This window comes from Bison bison, unplaced genomic scaffold (assembly GCF_000754665.1).
Source record: "Bison bison bison isolate TAMUID 2011002044 unplaced genomic scaffold, Bison_UMD1.0 scf7180017864527, whole genome shotgun sequence".
In the NCBI taxonomy this organism is placed as follows: Eukaryota; Metazoa; Chordata; class Mammalia; order Artiodactyla; family Bovidae; genus Bison; species Bison bison.
Window position 1 is genome coordinate 4,810,921 of NW_011495078.1, and position 12,047 is coordinate 4,822,967.

Genomic DNA, 12,047 nt, shown 5'->3' on the forward strand with positions numbered 1-12,047 from the left:
TGTAAAGGCATGCACGCGCACACACACCCCTTCCTGGAAAGTCATTCTCCAAATGTGTGCGTGTATGCTAAATCGTTCAGTCATGACCAACTCCATGTGATCCCATAGGCTATAGCCTGCCAGGCTCCTCTGTCCATGAGATTCTCCAGGCAAGAATACTGGAGTGGTTTGCCATGCCTTCCTCCAAGGGATCTTCCTGACCCAGGGATCAAACCTGGGTCTCCTGCATTGGCAGATGGATTCTTTACCACTGAGCCACGAAGGAAGCCCAGTCCAACTCCATTTTTAAGAAAAGCAATATTCCTCTAAGTACAGAAGATGAGAACTGCCATGCCACTCAGTGTATATTTTAAAAAAGGAAACACTTAGAGTATGTATTGGTGTAGAACAAGGTTCCCCAGCAACTCTGGGCTGGTCCGTGTCCACATCTGCTGGCCTTCAAAGCTCACCAAGCATCTCCTTCCAGAGTAAAGGGTGAGGACTCCAACTCAAATACTTGCTCACGCCTCAGAATACGAACGTGTTTACCGTTATACCAAGTAAGAAGTCAGAATTCCACTTTAACTGATTGTGAGCTTTATTCTACATCAAGCAGTCTATTTTAACAACTTCAGGGGGGAAAATACCTCTCAAAACACAACCTAAATATTTTATCCGGTATAATAATTTAAGAGAGTCCCTTGGAGAGCAAGGAGATCAAACCAGTCCATCTTAAAGGAAATCAACTCTGAATACTCTTTGAAAGCACTGATGCTGAAGCTGAAGATCCAATACTTTGGCCACCTGATGTAAAAATCTGACTCATTTTAAAAGACCCTGATGCTGCGAAAGATTGAGGGCAGGAGGAAAGGGGGATGACAGAGGATGAGATGGTTGAATGGCATCACCGATGCAATGGACTTGAACTTGGGCAAATTCCGGGAGATGGTGAGGGACAGGGAAGCCTGGTATGCTGCAGTGAATGGGGTTGCAAAGAGTTGAACACAACTTGGCAACTGAACAACAATAATTTAAAACTGAGTCTCAAAATAAGATGCTGAGAACATGTTTGGATATGGAAAGAGAACTGCTCTGGAATGCATGTGCTGAGGTGGACTTGAAGTTTGTTATTCCAAATCTTGTCTGTAAGAGATTTAAAGTTTCAGACTTGAGAATGTGCCTCCCTGAAATTCTCTCCCCCTCTTGCTGTTGGACGTGCCTGGACGGTTCCTTCAATGGGAGCCTCCCATTCTCTTGTTTTTTCCCGCTTTCCTTCTTTTGGAGATGGGGTAGGATCAGCCCTCCATGCTTCTCCATTCTTAGTGATAATTTCAGTTCTTAGTTCTTAATCTCTCTGCTAATGTTCATTCTGCTACTGCTGCTACTAAGTCGCTTCAGTCATGTCTGACTCTGTGCGACCCCATAGACGGCAGCCCACCAGGCTCCTCTGTCCCTGGGCTTCTCCAGGCAAGAATACTGAAGTGAGTTGCCATTTCCTTCTCCAATGCTCATTCTAACTCCTTCTAAAAAGGTAATGAGTTTAAGGTTTAAATTCTCTACACAATAAGGAACTCTGTTATTTATCTGCACTTTTCTTTCTTTCTTTTTGGTATTTCTGTTGAAAAGACTTCCATTATCCTCACAGGAGTGGGAGAAATTTGAAAGTACTAAAAGGACTACTTGTTAACACTATTATCAAGCTAATGCTGTCAGAGCTGGGTGCGTGCTCCTTTTCACTTTTAATGGAGCATTTATTGTCAGGCATTACTATGTGCAAAGATATATCAGGGATGGTCACTTTCTTGAGAAGGTTCAGAAGCTAATGGTGGAGTGGTAGACATACACCCTAACAAATTAACAAATGCCCTTTGTCAAAAATATATTTTTAAAAATATGTAATACTTTTTAGAGAAAAACTGGATACAGCTTTCAGAGAAAGTCTCTAGTAATATGAAATATCTGTGCTGAGATTTTTCAGGTTAAGTAGGTGTCTCCGGTGGGGGGACAGGGCATCCAGGCCAATGGAAGGGTCCACATATAAGCAGAGGAGTGGGCAACCTTTAGAAGAAGTTCAGTGACCTACTGGGGCTGAAGTAGAGGGGGGTTGGGAAGGGAGAGATGGACAGAATCTAGCTTCCTATCCAGAGAGTGAAGATTTTTGAAGGCTCAACTACATGCCCTGGAGTGTATCTACCTGGCGAAGGGGAGTCTGCAAAGGCTTTTTTAAATTAAGACGTAGTATGAGGTCACTCTGACCTGGTGCTGTAAGAGAAGGGGGTGGGGGGCTGCTGTGCGGTGACCATTTCTGGTCTACCAGATCTCCACCAAGGTTTCCCACAATTTCCTCAGGCCATTCAGCTCTGACACTTGACTTTGATTTTTTTTTTTTTCCTTCCATTATCTCCTCAGGGATAAGCTTTTCAAATAATTATTACCTTTTATTAAAACAAGATAAAATAAAACAAAATACACATTCTATCTTATTTAAATATCCTCTAGAAATGAATGGATAACAATTGCTATATAAGTGTCATAAATATATAGAAAAGATTTCACTGATTTTAGGGGACACATGATACTTTCTTGGTCAGTTCTAGCTTTTCATTATTCCTTGTGGGGCAAAGTAATATTTGGCCTAAGAGATTCTCACATCACCATGACCTCAGGCTAATGGAAAGCATTTGATGGGTGCAACATGAGTTGAGGAAAAGAGGGAAGGGGGACAAGGAGTGCATTTGTCAGATTTCTTCAGAGAAACTGAACTAATAGGATACGTGTCTGCACAGAGAAATATTTATTTTAAGGAATTGGCTCACAGGACAATGAGGGCAGGCACGTCCAAATTCTGCAGGCTTGCCTGCATGCTGGAGACCCCAGAAGACCCATGGTTTCAATACAAGTTCAAAGGCCATCAGGCTGGAGAATTTCCTTCTGGCTCAGGGGGTGTCAGTCTTTATTCTAGTCAGGCCTTCAACTGATTGGACAAGGCCCACCTACTTTATGGAGAGCAATCTGCTTTACTCAAAGTGGTGGTTTAGTTACTAGGTTGTGTCCAACTCATATGAAATCGTGGGCTGTAACCCACCAGGCTCCTCTGTCCACAGAATTCTCCAGGCAAGAATACTGGAGTGGGTTTCCATTTCCTTCTCCAGGGATCTCCCAACCCAGCTATTGAACCCGGGTCTCCTGCACCACAGGGAGATTGTTTACCTGAGCTGTCAGGGAATTCAAAGTCCACTGACTTAAACGCTACTCTCCTACAAACACCCCACAGAAATATTCAGTATAATATTTGAGTATATAGCTGGGCCCAGTGATCAGCCAAGTGGACACATAAAATGAACCACCCCAAAGATGAACGTGAAGGGTACTAGAAGGGGGTGGACAGCGTCTGTAAGTCTGTATCCTGTGTGTCCGGCCTGACAGTGCTGGGCACACACAAGGCAGTGTGGTAGGCTAACACAGTCATGTAGGACTTCCCTGGCAATCCAGTGGTTAAGCATCCCCCTTCCAGTGCAGGGGACATGGGTTCAATTCCTGGTCGGGGAACTAAGATCCCACATAGCACAGGGAAACTAAGCCCACACCCTGCAACTAGAGAGCCCGAGGGCCATAGTTACAGAACCCATGCTCTCTAGAGCCCGTGTGCCGCAGCTGGTTTATTCATTTATGGCCAAAGCAGCCATAAGTAAGTATATATAAAATTAAAAAATAACATGGAAGCATACACACCACCATATGTAAAATAGATAACCAATGGGAACTCGCTCTATGACTCAGGGAACTCCAACTGGGACTCTGTAACAACCAGGGAGGGGTAGGCCCGGATTGGAGGGAGGTTCAAGAGGGCGGGGACATTTGTAAACCTCAGCTGATGTACAGCAGAGGCCAACACAGCATTGTGAGGTAATTATCTTCCAATTAAAAATAAATTTATTTTTTAAATAAGAGAAATTGAAAAAGAAAAAACAAATAAGATTACCCATTAATAAAGCATAATATTCGTTCAGTTTCTGAGTTAGCTTGAAGATTGAGATGAAAATAAACTTTCTTCTAACCTGATAGTAGATAGTAGAAATTGACTCTTGCTGGGCTAACTTTTCACAGCATGTAGAGAAATACTTTTGCCGTAGCTTTTCAGAACACACATACTTTATGTTAATACGCTATGCATATGAAAAAAATAAAATAAAATATTCCTACTATAAACAGATCACGAAAGTTGCCATGGAAAGGGTTCAGCTATGACTTCCCTCCAGGCCTTGCTCCAATCTACGGTCATGTACTGGCATGGCCCATGTGGCTTTTAAGCATTTTTTAAGCTATATTTAGAGCTTCTTAGAAGATAAAAAGTTGACCATACATTCCTTTATTTTTATGCCCAAGTTTCCACTCCATCCCTCTTACTTACTCTCCGCTTCGAGAAATGCCTCCCATCAGAAGTCTGTCACATGGAAAGCTTTCCTCTCTCCCCTTCAAGGCAGTGAGGGAGACCCACGTGACTCACTTTACACCACTCTCCTCTCCGCACAGCAGGTTGACTGACCCAGAAGAACTTGAGTTCTGACCAAAGGGAGGAGAGTCCAGGCTTTCACTGTGTGATTCCTACACAGCGGGGACTTCCTGGAACCAAGGTGATGACTTAAAGATGACCCCAATGCCCACGTGTTCACAGAGCCAAGGGGAGAGTCTGGAACATTTTCAGAAGAAAACCGGGCAAGTTTCTTGTACCCAGACTGACACTTGATTAGGATGGGCTATCTTAAGGCAGCACGTGTCGGAGGTGAAAGAGTCTCTTGGCAACAGGATGCTATTTAAGATAAGAAATTAAAGGAGGGCCCTTCCGCCCTCCTTTACTTCCGGTAGCCCCTACATGCTGATCGATGTGATTAGGACCACAGACAGCCTTCGGAAAGATCAATAGTCCGATGCCCTTAACTTGCTTTATTTATTTTTTTAACTCAAGAGCAGATTTCACCTTTCCTTGATTCAAGAGCATGTAATGACCAATTAGCAGGAAAGGTGAAGGTGAAATTAAAACTGTGTAAGAGGTTTTCACAATGGCCTGAGGAAAAAGAGCCTGTGAGAACACAGATAACTCCTAGACAGATGAAGAATGAGACACAATTACTTAAATAGCATCTCTTCTAACTGATGAGAAAGGGCATTCTGCCAATTTTTACTTGAGACTTCAGAGGAAAGTGATCTTTCTTGTTCAATATAATCATTTTCAAGATTTCTTGACTATGAAGAAAAGTTTCTGAAAGATTAAAACAAAATAGAGCTCTTTTAAAAATACATAAAATGTGAGTTGATAGCTGAATTGTTTTTAGTCTCCCTTTTGTTTTTCTGGAAAGCTGCGCTAAGGATAAGAAGGTGAATGACTGTATCTACCTACTGGGGAAAAATGCCAAGAAATTTCCATGAAAATCCTGGAATTTTATTTAAAAAATTAAGAGACTATAGCCTGCCTTGGTTTTCCTATCTTTGATACCTTCTCATATTTCAGTTTTACTCTAAACTATATGCAAATTATAGAGATTCAGAACATTTTTGATAAATTCAAGAACATCAAATAAAATCATCAAAACTCATGACATCTAACCCCATAATAATTGTGGAACCAGCATGAAATGATCCATAAGTAAAGGCATTTAAAAATGAGTGGCGATTCAACAAAGACATGAGAAGATGCTCAACGTCACTAATTATTAGAGAAATGCAAATCAAAGCTACAGTGAGGGACCACCTCACACCGGTCAGAATGGCCATCATTAAAAAGTCTACAAACAATACATGCTGGAGAGGGTGTGGAGAGAAGGGAGCCCTTTACACTGTTGAGGGGAATGTGGATCCGCCCAGCCAATGTGGAGGTTTCTTTAAAAACTGCTCAAAATAGAATTACTGTATGACCCAGAAATCCCACTCCTGGGCACATATCTGGAGAAAACCATAATTCAAAAAGGAAATGGCAACCCAGTATTCTTGCCTGGAAAATCCCATGGACAGAGGAGCCTGAGGGGCTACATTTCATGGGGTTGCAAAGAGTTGGACACGACTGAGTGCACACACATGCAAAAAGATACATGCACCCCAATATTCATTGCAGCACTATTTACAATAGCCAAGACACGGAAAAAACATAAATGTCCATCAAGAGAGGAATGGATAAAGAAGACGTGGTGCATATATACAATGGAATTTTACTCAGCCATAAAAAGGAATGAAACTGCACAATCTGCAGAGACATGGATGGAGCCGAAAGTGAAGCAAGTCAGAAAGAAAAAAACAAATATATAATATGGCTTATATGTGGGATCTATAAAAATGATACAGATGGACTTGTTTACAGAGCAGAAATAGAGACACAGACTTGGAGAACAGATGTGTGGATACAGGGGAGGAAGGAGGGATGAACCGGGAAACTGGAATTGACATACCCACCATAGCACAAGAAACTCTACTCAGTGCTCTGTGGTGACCTAAATGGGAAGAAAATGAAAAAAAAAAAAACAAGAGATACGTGTACATATAGCTGATTCACTTTGCTCTACAGCAGACACTAACACAACATCGTGAAGCAGCTACACTCCAATAAAAGTGAATTTTACAAATGAGCGGCCTTGCCCCACTGCTTGAACGGTGATCTGCATACAGGGCTTTGCTGGTTGAGCACAGGGCCACACTTAGAAGAACCTGTGAGTGTTTCTCCGTCACTTGGTTTGTCCAGCCAAAGCTAGCCTAGTTTCCTTCACGCTGATTCTGTGGCTTCCTTCACAGACAGTCTGGGATTGATAGTTACCTGACGTTCGTTTATTTCTGAACTGTTCAACTGAAGGAAAAAGTTCTCTCTATTGCATCAAAAGTAGCCCTCAGTCCTACAGGCAAAAAGTGACATAAAGTGATGAAGAAATAATTTTTGCCAATTTCAATAGATCCTTGATGTTAATGATCAGATCAACATAAGGTGTGCTCTCTCCTTTCTCTCTCTCCTTCTCTCTCTCCCCTCCCCACCTTACTCATGCTTCTGAGTGAATATTTGGCTCAGTCTTTCCTGGAAAATCCCATGGACAGAGGAGCCTCGTAGGCTGCAGTCTATGGGGTCGCAAAGAGTCAGACACGACTGCGCGACTTCACTTTCACTTTTCACTTGCATGCATTGGAGAAGGAAATGGCAACCCACTCCAGTGTTCTTGCCTGGAGAATCTCACAGACGGGGGAGCCTGGTGGACTGCTGTCTCTGTGGTTGCACAGAGTCGGACACGACTGAATCGACTTGGCAGCAGTTGACCTTAACCAAGAGAGAAAACACTACTCAGCTAATAAGTAGCTGTTGGTAGCAATTTCCCTTCATGAGAGGGAAGGCTTTCTTAAACCGATAGCAAAGGTGAACATGTAACTTAGCATTGCAATCATCTGACTTCTGCGATGGTCTCTCTCTGGCATATCTCCACGTATCACAAATCCTTCTCTAAATGCATAGCTCAGCTCCCATTTTCTCATCGTCTGTAGCTAATATCCTCGCGGCATCTCAAGGACTCTTCATTCCTTCAATCACTTCCAGGAAGAAAAGGAAATTATGGTAAAAAGGAGAGTCTCCTTCAAGGAAACTAATCACTTAGATAGTGAAGAGATTTAAAAGCAAATTTAAAGACTTGGAAAGGAAGTTTTAGAAAAGAAATCTTTAGAAATAGGTATTGTATCTGTGATGTGGTTTTAAAGTGCTCAAATCCAGTTAAATAAATGGATTAATCAGTAGAGTGCATTAAACAAAACCAACTAACGTTATTTCTAGTCCAAGGATAAATTAAAAGGAAAAAAAAAGAGGCATGGCCAAGCTTTATTTGTTTGGAGAATTTCAAACTGAGGGAGGGACCAACTGTAAAAACGTCTGCAGTCAGCTGGAACTGCGTTTCCTCCAGCACAGGGCAGCTGGGATGCATGCAGCCAGCTCTTCCAGGACATCAGAAAAGGAGGAGCCTGATTGCTTAGCCTTGGCTGGTTAAACAGTAAAGCACACGGCTGTGTACAAGGGAAAAGAAATGATCTTGTGAGGGATTGAAGAACAGCAACTTGATAAAACTTCCCTTTGCAACCTTCCCTGGGTGGGTAGCATGAGACAGATCAGCGTGCTGCTATAGCTCTTACTCGTCAAACAAACAACAGAAGCTTTTATGGACAGGGCATAGGGATCTTATGTTTTTTCTAAGTCAAGAGTCTAACTCTCTGGGGAAGAAATGAAACTCCTAGACTGAAGCCCAGTAGTCAGTACTCTTTTAAATGAATCCTGGGGTGAGGTACTGTCTCATGAGACAAACAGCCCCATCATAAATGTAAATTTTATTTACACTTGTGGTCACAGAGGATGAGATAGTTAGATAGCATCACTGTCTCAACAGACATGAATGTGAGCAAACTCCGGGAGAGAGTGGAGGACAGAGGCGCCTGGCGTGCTGCAGTTCCTGTGGTTGCAGAGTCAGACACAGGTTAGCAACTGAACAACAACTCTAAAATTTACTGAACTTATTTTGCTGGAAATTAGTCCCTACTACCCCCACTGACCTTTTTCTACTTCATTTTTCTTCCGTGATGTTTTTCACAGTTGTACTTATAGTTGGAACCCATACAGGGTCTGCCTTCTTGTGTTTAAGAAGCCCATTTTCTAATATGTTGTCCCTTCATGATTCCTTTCCTAATGCAGTGGCCAATTCTGAACCGGTAACCAGGTGAATTATGAATTTGGAGTAGCCATCATCATTGAAACCCCTTCATTTTCTCAAGCCTGTTACCTTTGGGCACAAAGGCAAAGAGCATTGTGAACAGTTCTGAATGAATCCAGAGAGAGACAGAAGAAAAAAATTGTTTCCGTTTTCCAACAGTAGGATTCAAACTGTTCACAAAAAATACCATCTGTAAAGCAGAAGGGCCTGGACTGGAGGCTTCAGGGTCTCTGGAGCCCCTCAAATGCAAGGTAAAGTCTGCAATTCATGTCCTTTTTTTTTTTTTTTTTTTTCCTGATTGAGTAAATAAGAGATCTGAAGTGATTTTACTTTTATTTCCTTCACTTTAAGCCAATCATGAAGTTTCACAGTGATTTCTGGGGCAGGAGAAGGAAGGTGGTGCTGAGCAACTTCGGGGCTGTGGTCCAGCTAGCCCAGGAGGTGTGGGCCTCACTGGGGCAGCTGGAGGAGCACCGACTGCCCGGCGGGCAGGTAGGTGATGTTCCGTGAGCGCGACAGCTGGTGCGCGATGTCTTCCGCTGCCTCCAGCTTGCGCAGCTCGATCAGGCTGTGGCCTGCAGTGGCGAGCGAGTTGGCAATTAACTCTGCCGCCTTGGAGTCGCCCTCTGCGGAGATGATGGCTGTCTTCTTCTGCTGCTCAGCCTTTTCCACCACAAATCTGGCCCTCTCTGCTTCCTGCTGAGCCACATGTTTGGCTTCCACCGCTTCTGTGAACTCCTTCCCAAAGGTCAGATGCGTCAAGGATACGTCATCCAGGATGAGCCCAAAGGTCGCTGCTCGCTCTGTGAGGTCATCGCTCACCTGTCTGGAGACCAGCTCTCTCTGGGTGATCAGTTCTCCAGCATCAAAGCGAGCCACCACGGACTTGAGGATCTCTGTAGTGATGGACGGCAGCACGCGCTCATCCCAGTCCTCTCCGATGCTGGTGAAGATGCGAGGAAGCTGACTAGCAACCCGCCGGAAGAGGATGCGCAGCGTGATGTTGACATTCTGTTTAAGTCTTTGCTACATTACGTGGTCGAGAGCGGCAGTCAAAGATAATTGGTTTCTGTACCCAAGGGATGAGGAAGTGAGTCCCTTCTCCTACAACAATGTCAGCACTCCCCGGAACCAGTCAAAGATGACAGCTCTGTGCCCAGCATCCACATTATACAAGGCAGAGTTCACCACACCTCCTGCAACTGCTAAGGCAAGATCAAACTTGCTCATGGACTCAAACACTTTGGCAGCCATGTCTCCTTTGGCTGGACCCACTCACACCTGCTTCCACTCTGACCTCCACATGAATTCCCCCGCAATTCATGTACTTTTGCTACAGAATTTTTCATCAGTTTGGTAAACAACTAACAATTGAAAATAATGGTAAGGGGAAACTGATTCAATCTATATTTCTACAATTCAACCCCAGACAGAATCTGGGATAACATAATGACATGAACTTATCACACCATCCTCCATGACATAAATGTATGGTCAGTTGCAGGCAAAGATGTTGGGATGGTAAAGCCACCTGGGATAAATTAAGCATGAAAAAGTTGCCAGAGTCCTATTTCCATTGACTTCCTGAGAGGCACTGGGAACACGCTTTGAAAGTGACATATCCTAGAACTTATGGGAGTTGAGAATTCTAGACTCGTGAACTGAGAATAGGATGAAGCTGTCATAAAACTCCACAGGAGACAAGAGAAGGGTAGGCAGATGGACATTTGGACTGCCCCCACAGAGATGATGAGCTGGAAGATACTGGAAATGGATAGAACCCCTCCTTGGAGATTGATTCTGTGTGTTCCAAGAACATATGTTGGCTATATCCCAAACCTTCTCATTCAATCCTATAGGGACTTTCCCTAAGTTCTTCAGAAAATCTGAGGTTTGTAAGGAAGAGAGAATTGCAGCAGATCTTGGAAGGACCATGTTAGGCATGTAAAAATCTGATGCAAAAAATGTTTGGAGAAAACCTTTTTCTTGCCGCTGATGTGGAAGGACAAAGAAGAAGAGGAAAGGGGAAGAAGAAGGGGAAACACAGTGCCAGACCCTTTTCTGGGACTGGAATGTCTGAGAGTACAGCAAGTTTCCTCGAGACCTTGGGTGGCAGAGTGAAGCATCTTCTCCACAGTAAAATCACCTGTGAGAAAAGCAGGAGCGTGAAAGCCCCAAGAAAGGAAAAGGTCCGGGATATTCCCTGGGTGACAGCAGATTTCTATGCATGAATTTAAAGTACGATGCTGAGACTTCCCTGGAGGTCCAGTGGTTAAGACTTCACTTTCCAGGGTAAGGGGTGAGGGTTCAATTCCGGGTCAGGGACCTAAGATCCCATGAGCTTCCAGGTCAAAAATCCAAATCATAAAAACAGAAGCAACATTGTAGCAAATTCAATAAAGATGTCTAAACACCATGTTGACTGCTTGTCACATCACGAAATCTAGTGTGAAAAACAGCCCCAGAGCTGCCAACACCTTGACAGTGTCTGACACACGCCCCACTCCAAAGGGCTCACCCAGCTGGCTGTGTTTTACCCCCATGCTCAACATGTCTCGTGTGTACACCAGTGAGTGAAGGTGAAATTTAATATTTTGAGGCAAGGGCTATGAGGCGCAGTATCTGAATATTTAGATGGAAATGATCAGTGTCAGACCAGCTTGTGAAATGTCAACAGGTTAGTGACATGAATACAGGGGCTTCCCAGGTGGCGCTAGTGGTAAAGAATCTGCCTGCCAAAGCAGGAGACACAGGAGACACTCGTTCAAGCCCTGGGTTGGGAAGATTTCCTGGAGGAGGAAACGGCGACCCACTCCAGTATTCCTGCCTGGAAAATCCCATGGGTAGACGAGCCTGGCGGGCTACAGTCCAAGGGGTCACAGAGTCGGACACGACGTCGTGACTAAAGGGCAGCGGCAGCAGACTCGACTATAGTTCACGTTAGTATGAATTAGTCTGAGGAGCTGGTTACCTCAGCCCCTTCCAGACAGACAGTGAGAGTTAGAAATGTCTAGCTACAACCTTAATTATTAAGTGGTCCGCACATTCCAGACGCAGTGCCATTTTCAAGATGAGATACTTTCACTTTATAGAAGTTAAATGAAGATTCAGTCTTGGAACTCTCTGATTCCACATTGTTTTTCTCTTACCAGCTATACTATTGGTCTTTAGAATTCACTATTTTTTTCTTTTTGGTTCCATCAAAGGGTCTAAAATTCTGCCTTAGGCACTGTTACAGAGGTCCTGCAAAATCAAGGTGATTCCTTAGGTTGATCTGATAACTGACTTGTCTTTATCATACTATGTATCTGGAACACAGATACATTAACCATGGAAGGATATTATTTG

General features: G+C 43.6%; 1 pseudogene across 1 annotated transcript; it reads right to left on the reverse strand.

The window, feature by feature from the left end:
• Positions 1–9,015: 9,015 nt before the first annotated feature.
• Positions 9,016–10,006, reverse strand: LOC104982148 (annotated as a pseudogene). The gene has a single exon (XR_824481.1). The product of XR_824481.1 is annotated as a prohibitin pseudogene (transcript).
• Positions 10,007–12,047: the final 2,041 nt, after the last annotated feature.